The sequence below is a fragment of the Scylla paramamosain genome, chromosome 11 (assembly GCF_035594125.1).
Source record: "Scylla paramamosain isolate STU-SP2022 chromosome 11, ASM3559412v1, whole genome shotgun sequence".
Taxonomy (NCBI): domain Eukaryota; kingdom Metazoa; phylum Arthropoda; class Malacostraca; order Decapoda; family Portunidae; genus Scylla; species Scylla paramamosain.
Window position 1 is genome coordinate 19,248,696 of NC_087161.1, and position 12,135 is coordinate 19,260,830.

At 44.1% G+C, this 12,135-nt stretch overlaps 1 non-coding gene across 1 annotated transcript; it reads left to right on the top strand.

The window, feature by feature from the left end:
* Nucleotides 1-9,452: 9,452 nt before the first annotated feature.
* On the top strand, nt 9,453-9,524 carry Trnap-ugg (transfer RNA proline (anticodon UGG)). The gene has a single exon. It is a non-coding gene; the product is annotated as a tRNA-Pro (tRNA).
* The last annotated feature ends 2,611 nt before the right edge of the window (nt 9,525-12,135 follow it).

The window sequence follows — 12,135 nt, forward strand, 5'->3', positions numbered from 1 at the left end:
CTTTCATATTTTCTCTTTCACTCATACAGCTCGTATACATTTTTCCCATGATTTTTTTTTATTTGCCTAGTTGTTAATATATCCTATCCTTTGCTCTCTCTTCTTTCTTCTTTTCCTTTCTTCTCTGTTCTTCGTATCTTTCTATTTTTTCCTCTTTCCCCTGTTTTTCGTATCTTTCTATTTCTTTCCTCTTTCCTCTGTTCTTGGTATGTTTCTATATTTTTTCCTCTTTGTTCTTCGTATCTTTCTATCTCGGTGCCCTTTCCTTTCATTTCTTTATATCTTTCTATCTCTTTCCTCTTTCCTTTTTCCTCTGTTCTTCGTATGTTTCTATCTCTTTTTCTTTTCTCTCTGTTCTTCGTATCTTTCTCTCTTTTTTCCTTTCCCCTACTCTTCATATCTTTCTATTTCTTTCCCCTTTCCTCTGTTTTTCGTATGTTTCTATCTCTTTTTCCTTTCCTCTCTGTTCTTCGTGTTTCAATCTCTTTTCCTTTCCCTCTCTGTTCTTAATAACTTTCTTCTCATTCCTCCTGTTGCACTTCATCTTTGCTCCCTCTCCCTTCACGCCAAGCAGTGGTGGACTCGTGGGGCAAATTCGGTGACGGCATCCTAGTCGGGAACCTAAAACAGCTCGGGTTCTTTGAGGAGTGTCTCGACATAAGAGTCTTCCAGCCTTCCTCGGATCTCAAGACGTCTCAAAAAGTGCCTCTCCAGCCTCTCAGTGTTCTTTCAAGGCTCCCAAACGCGGCTCTACAACCTCACAACAGCATACGAGACCAGAAAGACGCAAATCGACGTGTTTCTTTCGATCTTCCCAGTTTTAAAGCTGAGGAACGTTCTACTGGCATTCCTCCCGCGGACTTCAGTGGCCAGTACTGCCTGGTGACCTACGCGTGAGTATCAGAAATGCCTCTCCTTACTTCTCTTTAGGACTAATTAGTATGGCCTCTTCTTTCTCCTCTCTTGCACTGTTTTAGTTAGTGAAGTTGTTTATGTAGAGGAGAAAAGGGAAGACGACGCATATTTAAGTGGTATTCATTCCTTCCTCTCTCTCAGCGGTCTTGCAGTGAATTAAGCTGTATATTGTGTAAAAGGGGAAACGGAAATATTGCTTAGGTAGTTTTACGTAGTTTTATGTAGCATCTCATTCCTTCTCCTCTTCAACAGTATTATGGTTAATGAAAGTGTGTACGTAGGTATGTATATATAAAGGGGGAAATCTTGCTGTTCCATTTAATTTCGCGCTTTCACTTTACAGGTAGACCAATGCAACTTACCCATTCTTGTGTTTATATTTACTTACACCATATCTCTCCCCCTACACACAGACCCTTCTAGTACACCTATACACCCAAGAACACCGTCACGCGCACTACAAACACACACACACACGCTCCCTCTGAACACACCACACAGATGACACCACACGATAAAGAACACTTTTCACCGTCGCCACTACCACCACCGCCACCATCACCACCGTCGCAATCGCCGCAGCCGCCACGAGGGAGCACTGTCATAAATTTGTCTGCACGTTAATTAAGCGCAGCACCATGAATCTAGACCAAGTGGATGTTTTCTCCTCCTCACATTCTTTTCTTACATGTTAAAGAATCTGTCTAGAGAGAGAGAGAAAGAGAGAGAGAGAGAGATTTCAACCCTTTGTCTTCCTTTCGCTCTTCCTTGTGTTTTTAATTACGTGGATATCGTCAGAACTTTAATTTGTATTCATGATTATCTGTCATCTGATGTTTATTTTCCTTTCCAAGCTGCCAATGTCAAGGAGCGAAGCAAAACAATCATTAACATCAAGTAAAGCAAAGTATCCAATCAGAGCAAGAACTAAGTGAACATTATCAGAAAACGTGAACAATCATGAACGCAGTGTACGTAGATTGCATGCTAACATACCTTTTAAAAATACAAATTGTGTCTCTCCATGAATGTACTGAAAGCTATTTGCATGCCTGGGGGTGGTGGTGGTGGTGGTGGTGGTGGTGGCGGTGGTAGTGGTGGTGGACAGGGAAGGGAAATGGATGCAGAACGTTTATTAGAGTCTGAGTGAGGGACAGCGCGTGGCCTTGAGGGAGAGCGAGTGAAAATGACGTAATTGTCCCCCGTGAAAAGGTTTGCGTTTCTCGTTAAGGTTAATGAAGCGGTAATTAGGCATGTGTGAGAGTTCATTACCTGAATTCACACCATGGTAATGAATCGGGGTAAGCTAACGAGACTTAATAGCTCTCTCTCTCTCTCTCTCTCTCTCTCTCTCTCTCTCTCTCTCTCTCTCTCTCTCTCTCTCTCTTTGATATTCTTTCCTCTCCCCTCAATTCTCTGTTTCTTCCTCCTTGATTATCTTCATTTCTCTTTAATTTTGTTTTTTTCTCCTTTATACTCTTTCTTCTAACTTGGTCCTCTCTTTCTCAATACTTTTTTCTTCCTCCTCTATCCCCTGAATCGTCTCTCTTCCCACTCAATCCTTTATCTCTCCTCAGTTCATTTTTTCTTTCTACTCAATCCTTTCTTTCTTCCTCGTCAATTCCTTTTCTTCCTCCTCCACCCCATTTTTTTTTTAAATCGTCTTTCGTCCTATTAAATTCCGTTTCTTTCTCCTCAAGTCTTTTCTTCCTCTTCAATCCACTTTCTTCTTTTCCCCAGTCATCTTTCCTCCAGTTCAATCCCCTTTCCCTCTCCTTAATTCTTTTTCTTCCTCCTCAATCCCCTCTCTTCCTACCCAGTCCTCTATCTCTCTCGCCAATCTGATCTCTTACTTCGTAACCCCCTTCACTTCCTTCTAAAGGTCTACCAAAGAGGAGCTGGAACCCTTGCCGGACTTGAGGACTCCTGCCGTGCCTATACTCCTTCCTCAGGCCCTCGCCTTCATGGCCTACGGGACCTGCATGCCCTCCACCTGCACGCCTCAAGAGCTCCAGGTGAGTGTGTGTGTGTGTGTGTGTGTGTGTGTGTGTGTGTGTGTGTGTGTGTGTGTGTGTGTGTGTGTGTGTGTGTGTGTGTGTGTGTGTGTGTGTATTTCTCTTTCTCTTATACTTCACTTTCTAAGATTCACACAAATCAACACCACACATGTACCTGGAAACACGCTTGCGCACACACACACACACACACACACACACACACACACACACACACAGCCTGGCACCATTAAGAAGGAGAAAAATACGTACGTGCACATATAACCACACATACACCGATCATCCAGTCTAAGAAATCTCCACTCACCAAGAAAACACCGCAAGGAAACCACAAAGAAGAGACTTGTCATCTTGCCTGCCCGACTGTCTTCTTGCTCCAATCATCCCTGTTTGCTTGCTTGCTACTTTATTACATTTTGTTACATTGAGATCACTGCAATGAATTGGTTGGAAGGACATGAAAAAAATGGGAGGCAAATTTAATCTTTCCTAAGCTAAAAAAGAACGTTTTTAATGGACTGTAGTACAAGACAGTGGTACAAGAGACAGTAGTACAAGAGTCAGTAGTACAAGAGATAATAGTACAAGTGACAGTCGTACAAGAGACAGCAGTACAAAAGTTATTGTTACAAGAGTCAGTAGTACAAGAGAGAGTACAAGAGACAGTGGTACAAGAGACAGTGGTACAATAGTCAGTAGTAAAAGAGTCAGTAGTACAAGAGTCAGTAGTACAAGAGAGAGTACAAGAGACAGTGGTACAAGAGACAGTAGTACAAGAGACAGTCGTACAAGAGACAGTAGTACAAGAGACAGTAGTACAAGAGACAGTAGTACAAGAGACAGTAGTACAAGAGACAGTGGTACAAGAGACAGTAGTACAAGAGACAGTGGTACAAGAGGCTGTAGTTGAAAGGTTGTAGATGGTTATGGGAAAGGTTGATTAGAAAAGAAAAGGTTAAGTTTACCTCCATTTCTAATCGTCTGTGTTTCTAGCGATGATTCTGGAATGAGAAAGGGGCCATATATTTGTGATGATGGTTCCCAATAGCCAAAACCAGAGTCCTTCGTTGAGAGGCACCATCCTAACGATGATACACTAATAAAATCGTACGTAAAAACACACAATCACATACAAACATTAGTAAATAAATGCCTCTAGGGATAATATCGGTCTGGATATGCCTATCTTTCCAGTAACTCGGTCTCCGTATAGCTGGCCTTCTCTGTTACCGAGTCAAATTAATACAAAATAAATAAAATTTCCGCAGCTCAAAAATGGTTCAATCTTCACAGTTCAGTGATTAAAAAAACACAATACGTAGATTGCTTCGAAAAAGATATGTTCAAATTGTTACAACTGTATAATTTTTCCACTAGACACTCTCTCTCTCTCTCTCTCTCTCTCTCTCTCTCTCTCTCTCTCTCTCTCTCTCTCTCTCTTTCTCTCTCTCGCTGGAAACTCACCATATCGTACGCATTCTCTCCTCCTTTAAGTGAATCGCTAGTAATGGTAGAGCGTCAGGAAAAGACACCCACTGATCGCTCTCCTTTTTTCTTCCTCCTCCTCCAATCTCCCATTTTTCTATCCCTCTTCCTCTTCCTCCTCCATTCTTTCTTACTCCTGTCCCTCCTCTCTCTTCCTCCACCCCCAGGAGACGGTGAACGAGGCGCTGCAGGAGGCGGAGCTCAAGGTCTCCTCTTTAGATTGTCCAAGTAAAGAACCATCGCCATCCTCTGCAAGGCTCCGAGATTTCCGGGATGTAAGTGACTCTCTCTCTCTCTCTCTCTCTCTCTCTCTCTCTCTCTCTCTCTCTCTCTCTCTCTCTCTCAGTCTTTCTGATGTGTGCAGCCGCAAATGACGCACAACAGATTCTGGTGCCAAGTTTAGAACATTCGGAAACTTTATAATTGTTATGCTTACGACAGGTGGTTTCAAGGAACTCACGACGCAGTTTCTACTCTCTCTCTCTCTCTCTCTCTCTCTCTCTCTCTCTCTCTCGCTGAGAAACAAAAGGCTAGTACATTTAAGACGAAATTCTTTATCACCACCACCACCACATCACCAGCACTACTACCACCACCACTGCCATCACAGCAAGTAATAAAAGTATACCACCACCACCACCACTACCCGAACCAACTATCAATCATTTTTTTCATTTTCATCTTCATAATACAGTGACAGCGAGATAACTTTCCGCTAAAAACACTCACTCTTTTTTCTTTTTTTTCTCATCTTTCTCCCTCCTCCTACTCCTCCTTCCTCCCTCTTCCCTCTCCCACTCTTACCTGCGCAGTGTCCTCCTGGCGGTGCTGACGTCCCTGCTGGTGGTGGCGGCGTGTGCTGACCAGATGACCTTGAACGAGGAGAAGCAGCATCTCAGGGAAGGTCAGCGTCTGGTCAGAGAGACGAAAATTATTATGAGAATTTTCGAGAAGCTAAAATATGTGCTTGGAATATTAAGTTTGCTACTACTACTACTAACTACTACTACTACTACTACTACTACTACTACTATTACTACTACTACTGCTACTATTACTACTACTACTACTACTACTACTACTACTACTACTACTACTACTATTACTACTATTACTACTACTACTACTGCAGGTCCCCCTTCGATACCTGCTGGCCTTCTCCATTACGTCTAACCTGCAGAAGATGATGCACCTGGAGACTCGCAAACTACCTGGCGTCATCCCTTCCATTCACGCAATCAGGTAATTCAGTCCTCTTTCTTTACGTCTTTCCTTCGCTTCTTTCTTTACTGCTCTTCTTGATGATCCTTCTTTTACCTCACTTTCTTTTCCTTCGATTCTTTCCTTCCCTACCTTTTCCATCTCTTCCTTTTCCTTTCCCTTTACCCTACCCTCCCTTACCTTACCTTACCTCTTCACCCCTCCTCTTCCCTCTCTTTCTTTCCCTCCCCTCCCCTCCCCTCGGCCCTTTACCTCCCCTTTTGAATATATTAGTCTGTGGATCAATTTGCGGTTTTATTATTGTTGTTCACAAGGGAGGAGGAGGCTGTGTTTGTATGCTAGTGGGTTAGGTGGGTTTGTTTACACGATGTTGAGTGAGTGGTGTTGCTGTTGCAGGTTCCTGTCCATTGGGTGGGTGGTGTTGGGCCATCAGTGCGCCTACTCCATCCAGAGAAGCCAGAATGTTGCCGACTTGCGCGAGGTGTGTGTGTGTGTGTGTGTGTGTGTGTGTGTGTGTGTATGTGTGTGTGTGTGTGTGTGTGTGTGTGTGTGTGTGTGTGTGGCACCTTCCCCATCTCCAATATGACCCTCTCCCTCCCTAATCCCCTTCTACACCCATTATCTAACCGTCTTTCCCTTCCTTCCTTTCTTTCCTCTCTCCCTCTCTTCCCTCTTTCTGGTTCCTTAACTACTCCTATTTTCTTCCATTCTCATCTCTCTCTCTCTCTCTCTCTCTCTCTCTCTCTCTCTCTCTCTCTCTCTCTCTCTCATCCTCTCTCTCTCTCTCTCTCTCTCTCTCCTCTCTCTCTCTCGTAACAGCTAACGAAGCCGGCCTATGCTCAAATCATGACCAACGCTGACCTCTCCGTAGACACTTTCTTCACGCTGAGTGGTCTGCTGGTGACCCTGGGGTTGCTCGGCGTAATCCGCAGGACAGGACGCTTCAACCTCTTTCACTATTTCCTCCATCGCCTGCTGAGGTCAGAGAAAGGAAAGAGAAAGAAAGATAAAGAAAACGATACATACTCAAAACAAGACGCATATCAAAGAAAACATTCATTCATTCAAAAAAACACTTCTGCCCTGCACCTCCACTATTTTCAAAAGGCTCTAGTTGAAGTGACACGGTTTTTAAGGGTGTTTTTTTTTAGTCTCGATGAGAGATTAACAAGATTTCTACATTATTAACAGGAGAAACAGTCTTGAGAGCCTAGCTAAACATCTTTGTGGCCTTTGAAAATAGTCGTGGTGAGAGAGGCAAAGCATTTCTGAATATGGGCCATTATACCTCCTTCCCTCCTTCAGGTTGTGGGCCGCCAGTGGTCCTGAGCGTGTTGCTGGTGGCCACGGTGTCAGGGCTGGCCGTAACGGGGCCCTATGCCGAGCAGTACTGGAGCTCTGTGGTGAAGGGCTGCCGTCAGTTCTGGTGGATGGACATAAGCTTGACGACCAACCTCATCTATCCTCACGGCAGCTACTTCCACATGGAGAAGGGCGAGACAGCCAGTGTGAGTGTTATGAGGTGCTTGCATTTTCATTATTACATTTACACTCATTTTCATCATCTCCAGTCTCTATGATCCCACTGCTGTCTGTTGATCATATAGTTATTATTATTACCCTCCCCATCCTCATGTCATTTTTCTTTTTTCAATATGCATTTATGTGGCTGAGCGGGGGATTGGAACGCCCGTCTATCTTGGGGCAAGAGTGAATAGGGCAGGGTAGGTTGCGAAGGAAGGAGAGAGAGAGAGAGAGAGAGAGAGAGAGAGAGAGAGAGAGAGAGAGAGAGAGAGAGAGAGAGAGAGAGAGAGAGAGAGAGAGAGCGGTGGGGTGGGTGGAAAGAAGCCAAGATAGAGAAGGGGAGAAAAGGAGTGCAGGGAGCAAGAGAGGCACGGATGAAGCGTCGATATTAGACTAACTTTAGATCTTGGTTTGATAAACAAATGCTTGAATGTTGACTCTCTCTCTCTCTCTCTCTCTCTCTCTCTCTCTCTCTCTCTCTCTCTCTCTCTCTCTCTCTCTCTCTCTCTCTCTCTCTTACCAGTGTCTTCCCCACACATGGTACTTGGGCGTCGACACTCAGCTGTACCTTGTCATGCCCTTGGTGCTCCTGCCTCTAGTGTGGTGGCGACGAAGAGGTACGTATGCTGCTGCTGCTACTACTACTACTACTACTACTACTACTACTACTACTACTACTACTACTACTACTACTACTCCTACTACTACTACTAAAACTACTACTAAAACTACTACTACTACTACTACTACTACTACTACTACTACTACTACTACGTAAAAAACACAACAACAATTTAATCTAAGCTACTGCTACTACTACTTCTACTACTACTATTACTATTACTACTACTACTACTACTACTACTACTACTACTACTACTACTACTACTACTACTACCACCACCACCACCATCACAACCACCAACGACACCACTCACATCATTCATATTCTCCGTCTTGTCTCTCCTCTCCAGGGTTGGCGTGGCTTGGTTTCTGGACAGCCGCCTCCGTCATCACTCCTGCAGCCATCATAGGGGCGTACCACCTGTGGCCCGCGTCCCTGCAGGTGGTGGAGTGAGTGACTGATTGATTGACTTAGTGGTGCCGCGACAACATGGTCATAATGGTATACGTGAGTGACAGGAGAGGGGAGAGAGAGGGAAAGTGAGATTGATGAGCGGTGAGAGAGAGTAAATGAGTGAAAAGATGAGGGAGAAAGGGGAATGAGTAGAAAGAAGAGACGTGTTTGGAGATAGATAGACAGATAGATAGATAGATAGATAGATAGATAGATAGATACATAGAGAGAGAGAGAGAGAGAGAGAGAGAGAGAGAGAGAGAGAGAGAGAGAGAGAGAGAGAGAGAGAGAGAGAGAGAGCAGACTGTATGACCCTCTCCCGCCTCTCTTCCTTCCCTCAGCCCTCACGCACATCTGCAATACGTGGACAAGGTGTACATGATGCCTTGGTGCCGCGCGGGGCCCTACCTGGTGGGGGTGTGGGCGGGCTACTTCATCTACTGCGGCAGGAGCAACCCTTCCGTCACGCACCTCAGGCCAGTGAGTGGCGCGGAACGAGAGACACACTATACCATTGCCATCTCTCAAATATGAGAGCAAAAGCTTGTAAATCACATACTGAATGACCTTATAAAACTGGTACATAAAAGCCATAAAATTCCCAAGTTATCCCTAAAACACAACACCAGCAAAGAACTCCGTAAAAATAGACAGGACACCATAAACTGTCATCTTTCAAACTGAAACACTAAAAATCCTCAAAAACACACGAATTATCATTTGAATATGTACAGTAACGTATAAAAAAGTTTTAAGAAATCGTTTTCATTGCATTTAAAACACCCTGAAATTCGAAAACAGGAGAGAAATCTTAAAAACAAGATAAAACAAAATACACAATATATATGTATATATATAATTAAGTCATCCTTGACGCATCGTTTTCTATGGACTGATTTCGGTTTGGAGATTCTAGCACAAACATACACAAATTTAAAAAATCTGTCTACACTTCCTTGTTTTTATTGCAGTGGCAGCGGTTTCTCGGATGGGGAGTGGCAGTGGGCGTATTGCTGGCAGTGCTGTTTGGCATCGCGCCCTACAACTACGTAGGGATGCCTTCCGAGGTGCCCCATATGAGCACGGCGGAAGCTGTGCTGTACGGCGGCGTGCACAGGGCGGCGTGGGGCGCTGCAGTGTCCTGGGTGATCGTTGCATGCACTTGGGGGTATGGAGGTCAGTTCCACTTCCATTCATCACTCTTCTTCCCCAGCGGCCTGTTGGTCTAGGGGTATGATTCCTGCTTTGGGTGCAGGAGGTCCCGGGTTCGAATCCCGGACAGGCCCGAGAATTTTATCTACTCACCAAGTGAGTGGTTACCGTCTTCGACTGTCACTTAGTGGGTAAACCTTTTCCTCTTTCCTTTCTTTTCCTTTCATACATAGTGATTTTGAAGTGTTCACACATTTATCACAGCTCTCTCTCTCTCCATGATTTTCTTCCTTTCCTGTCATTCACATCCTTTCTCGCAAGTCTTTTCATATACACACCTCTGTACACACACACACACACACACTCACTCTCTCTCTCTCTCTCTCTCTCTCTCTTTCTCTCCACACTTCCAGCTCTCTAACATAGCCATTAACTTCCCCCTTCCATTTCCTCTTCCTCTCCCTCTCTTACTCCTCATCACCCTCTCCTCGTCCCCTCCCACCTCTTCCAAACTTCAAGCCGAAATCGAAGTAAAAAGTATGGGCGATATTTTTCCCCTCGTGACAAGCTCATTACTGCAGCTGCCCCTCAGCGCCCACCAGTTCTGGCTCAGCTGGCTGACCTCTATCCCCTCCCTCTAATTACTATACATGATGGCTTTTAACTTTTACTAATGAATTATTTGATGAGGGAAAAAGTGACTAAGGTTCTTATCCCCTTTTTCTCCTATGCTCTTTTATCTTCTTTCTTTTTTCCTTTTCTCCTCTTTCTCTTCTTCCTCACCTCCACGTACACACAAAATTTAATTAATGTAGAAAGTAAAGCAGGCAAGGAAAATGTTTGTTATGATTTTTGCTTTTCCATTCCACCTGTGTTGGAAATGAAATGAAAATTTAACGGGAATAAATTGCATTTCCAAGGTTACCTTATGCGACGCAGACAGACAGACAGACAGACAGACAGATAGACACACACACACACACACACACACACACACACACACACACACACACACACCGCAACGTCGCCTTTAAAGAGAGATTGTCCGCCTCATACAGTCCTCTCTCTCACCCTCTCCCTCCCTCTCCCTCCCTCTGCCCCACCCCCTCCCTCTTCCTCTCCTTTGTCCTTCACTTGCCTTCAGCTAACCAGTTCTTATTTTCACCTCCTACTAGTTGCACAATCTCTCTCCGCTACGCCCACTATACTTTTTCATCACTCGCTTCCTCTTATCATTTTTTTTTCCCACGCTCACTTTCTCTCAGTCATTTTATCTTGCTTCACTTGGTTACTCACTCTAGTTCTTTCTTTCGCTTTGCTATCTATGTTTACTTTCTCCTCTTAACTTTATTTTTATCTTAACTCTTCTTCACTTTCCTCTTTGTTACTCCTAACCTTTGCCTCTCTCATTTCTGTGCCCTGTTCTCACTTCTAACTTTCACTTATGATCCCTCCCTCGCCTCTCACCCTTATCTAATCGCTATCACTCTTTATCACTCCTCAACAATGTCACTTTTCACTCACTCTTTTCGTACCAGTTCTTATCTTTATCGCTTATTTTAACTCTTCCTCTCACTTTCTCTTTCTTTCACCTTCACATCTTCACCTTCACATCTTCACTTTTATTACTGTCCAGGTGGGTAGGGAGGAGCCTTGTTGCTTTCTACTTTATTACCAAACACGTACTTTACACTCATCATAAGCCAGTTTGTGTCCAGGTATCAATTTTCTTTCACGTTTTAGTTAAAACAGTGCTGCGTATCACTTACAGCTTCGTAAAGGACAAGAATTATGATGTATTTACTCTTCATATCGTGACTTTGTTCTCACACGCATAGTTTACTTTTAAGAGTAGGTAAAAAAAAATTGTACTCTATATAGAATGTGTTTCCTAGTACCTGTTCTTTTTCCTTCTCTCTATCTCTGTCTTTTTCTTTTACCTTTCTCCCTTCCTTCATTTATTCTTTTCTTCTTCATTTATTACTTCCTCATTAACACTGTTATTCATCCAGGTACCAGTTAATCTTTTTCAAATCCATTTTTCTTCCTCCTCCTCCTCCTCCTCCTCGTCATTTCATCCCTCCTACTCGCTGTCCTCCTCCTCCTATTTCCCCTCCTGTTACTACTGCAGTACTCCTCCTCCTCCTAGCAATCGTCCTTTACGTTCATTCACCTTCACAATCTTACATTTCATACTTTTAGATAAGGCAGTGCAGCTTCTCACAGACAATCTCGTAAAGGCCAACATATTTACGTACATACTCCTACTGGGTCCTTCTTCGTGTTCCTTTGTGTTTCCTTGTTCTTAATCCAACTAATCCCCCCTATCCCCTCTTACATCAGGACCCGTGGCGTATATTCTTGAGCACCCCATCTGGCAGCCCTTTAGTCGCCTCTCCTACTGCATCTACCTCACCTCGCTGCCTATCCAGTATGTTGTGCTGTACTCCACCAAGCGTCCCACCTTCTACTCCTTCTACAACAAGGTGAGAGAGAGAGAGAGAGAGAGAGAGAGAGAGAGAGAGAGAGAGAGAGAGAGAGAGAGAGAGAGAGAGAGAGAGAGAGAGAGAGAGAGAGAGAGAGAGAGAGACTGTATAAATATCTTACGTAAGTTGTCTCAGAGATTGGAATCCTCATCATATCACCATTTTTCCTCCTTTTCTCCTCACCTTTCTTCATCTCCCTCTTACTCTTCCCTCCTCATCTTTCTTCCTTCCTGTCTATCTTCCCTTCGCTTCCGCCTCT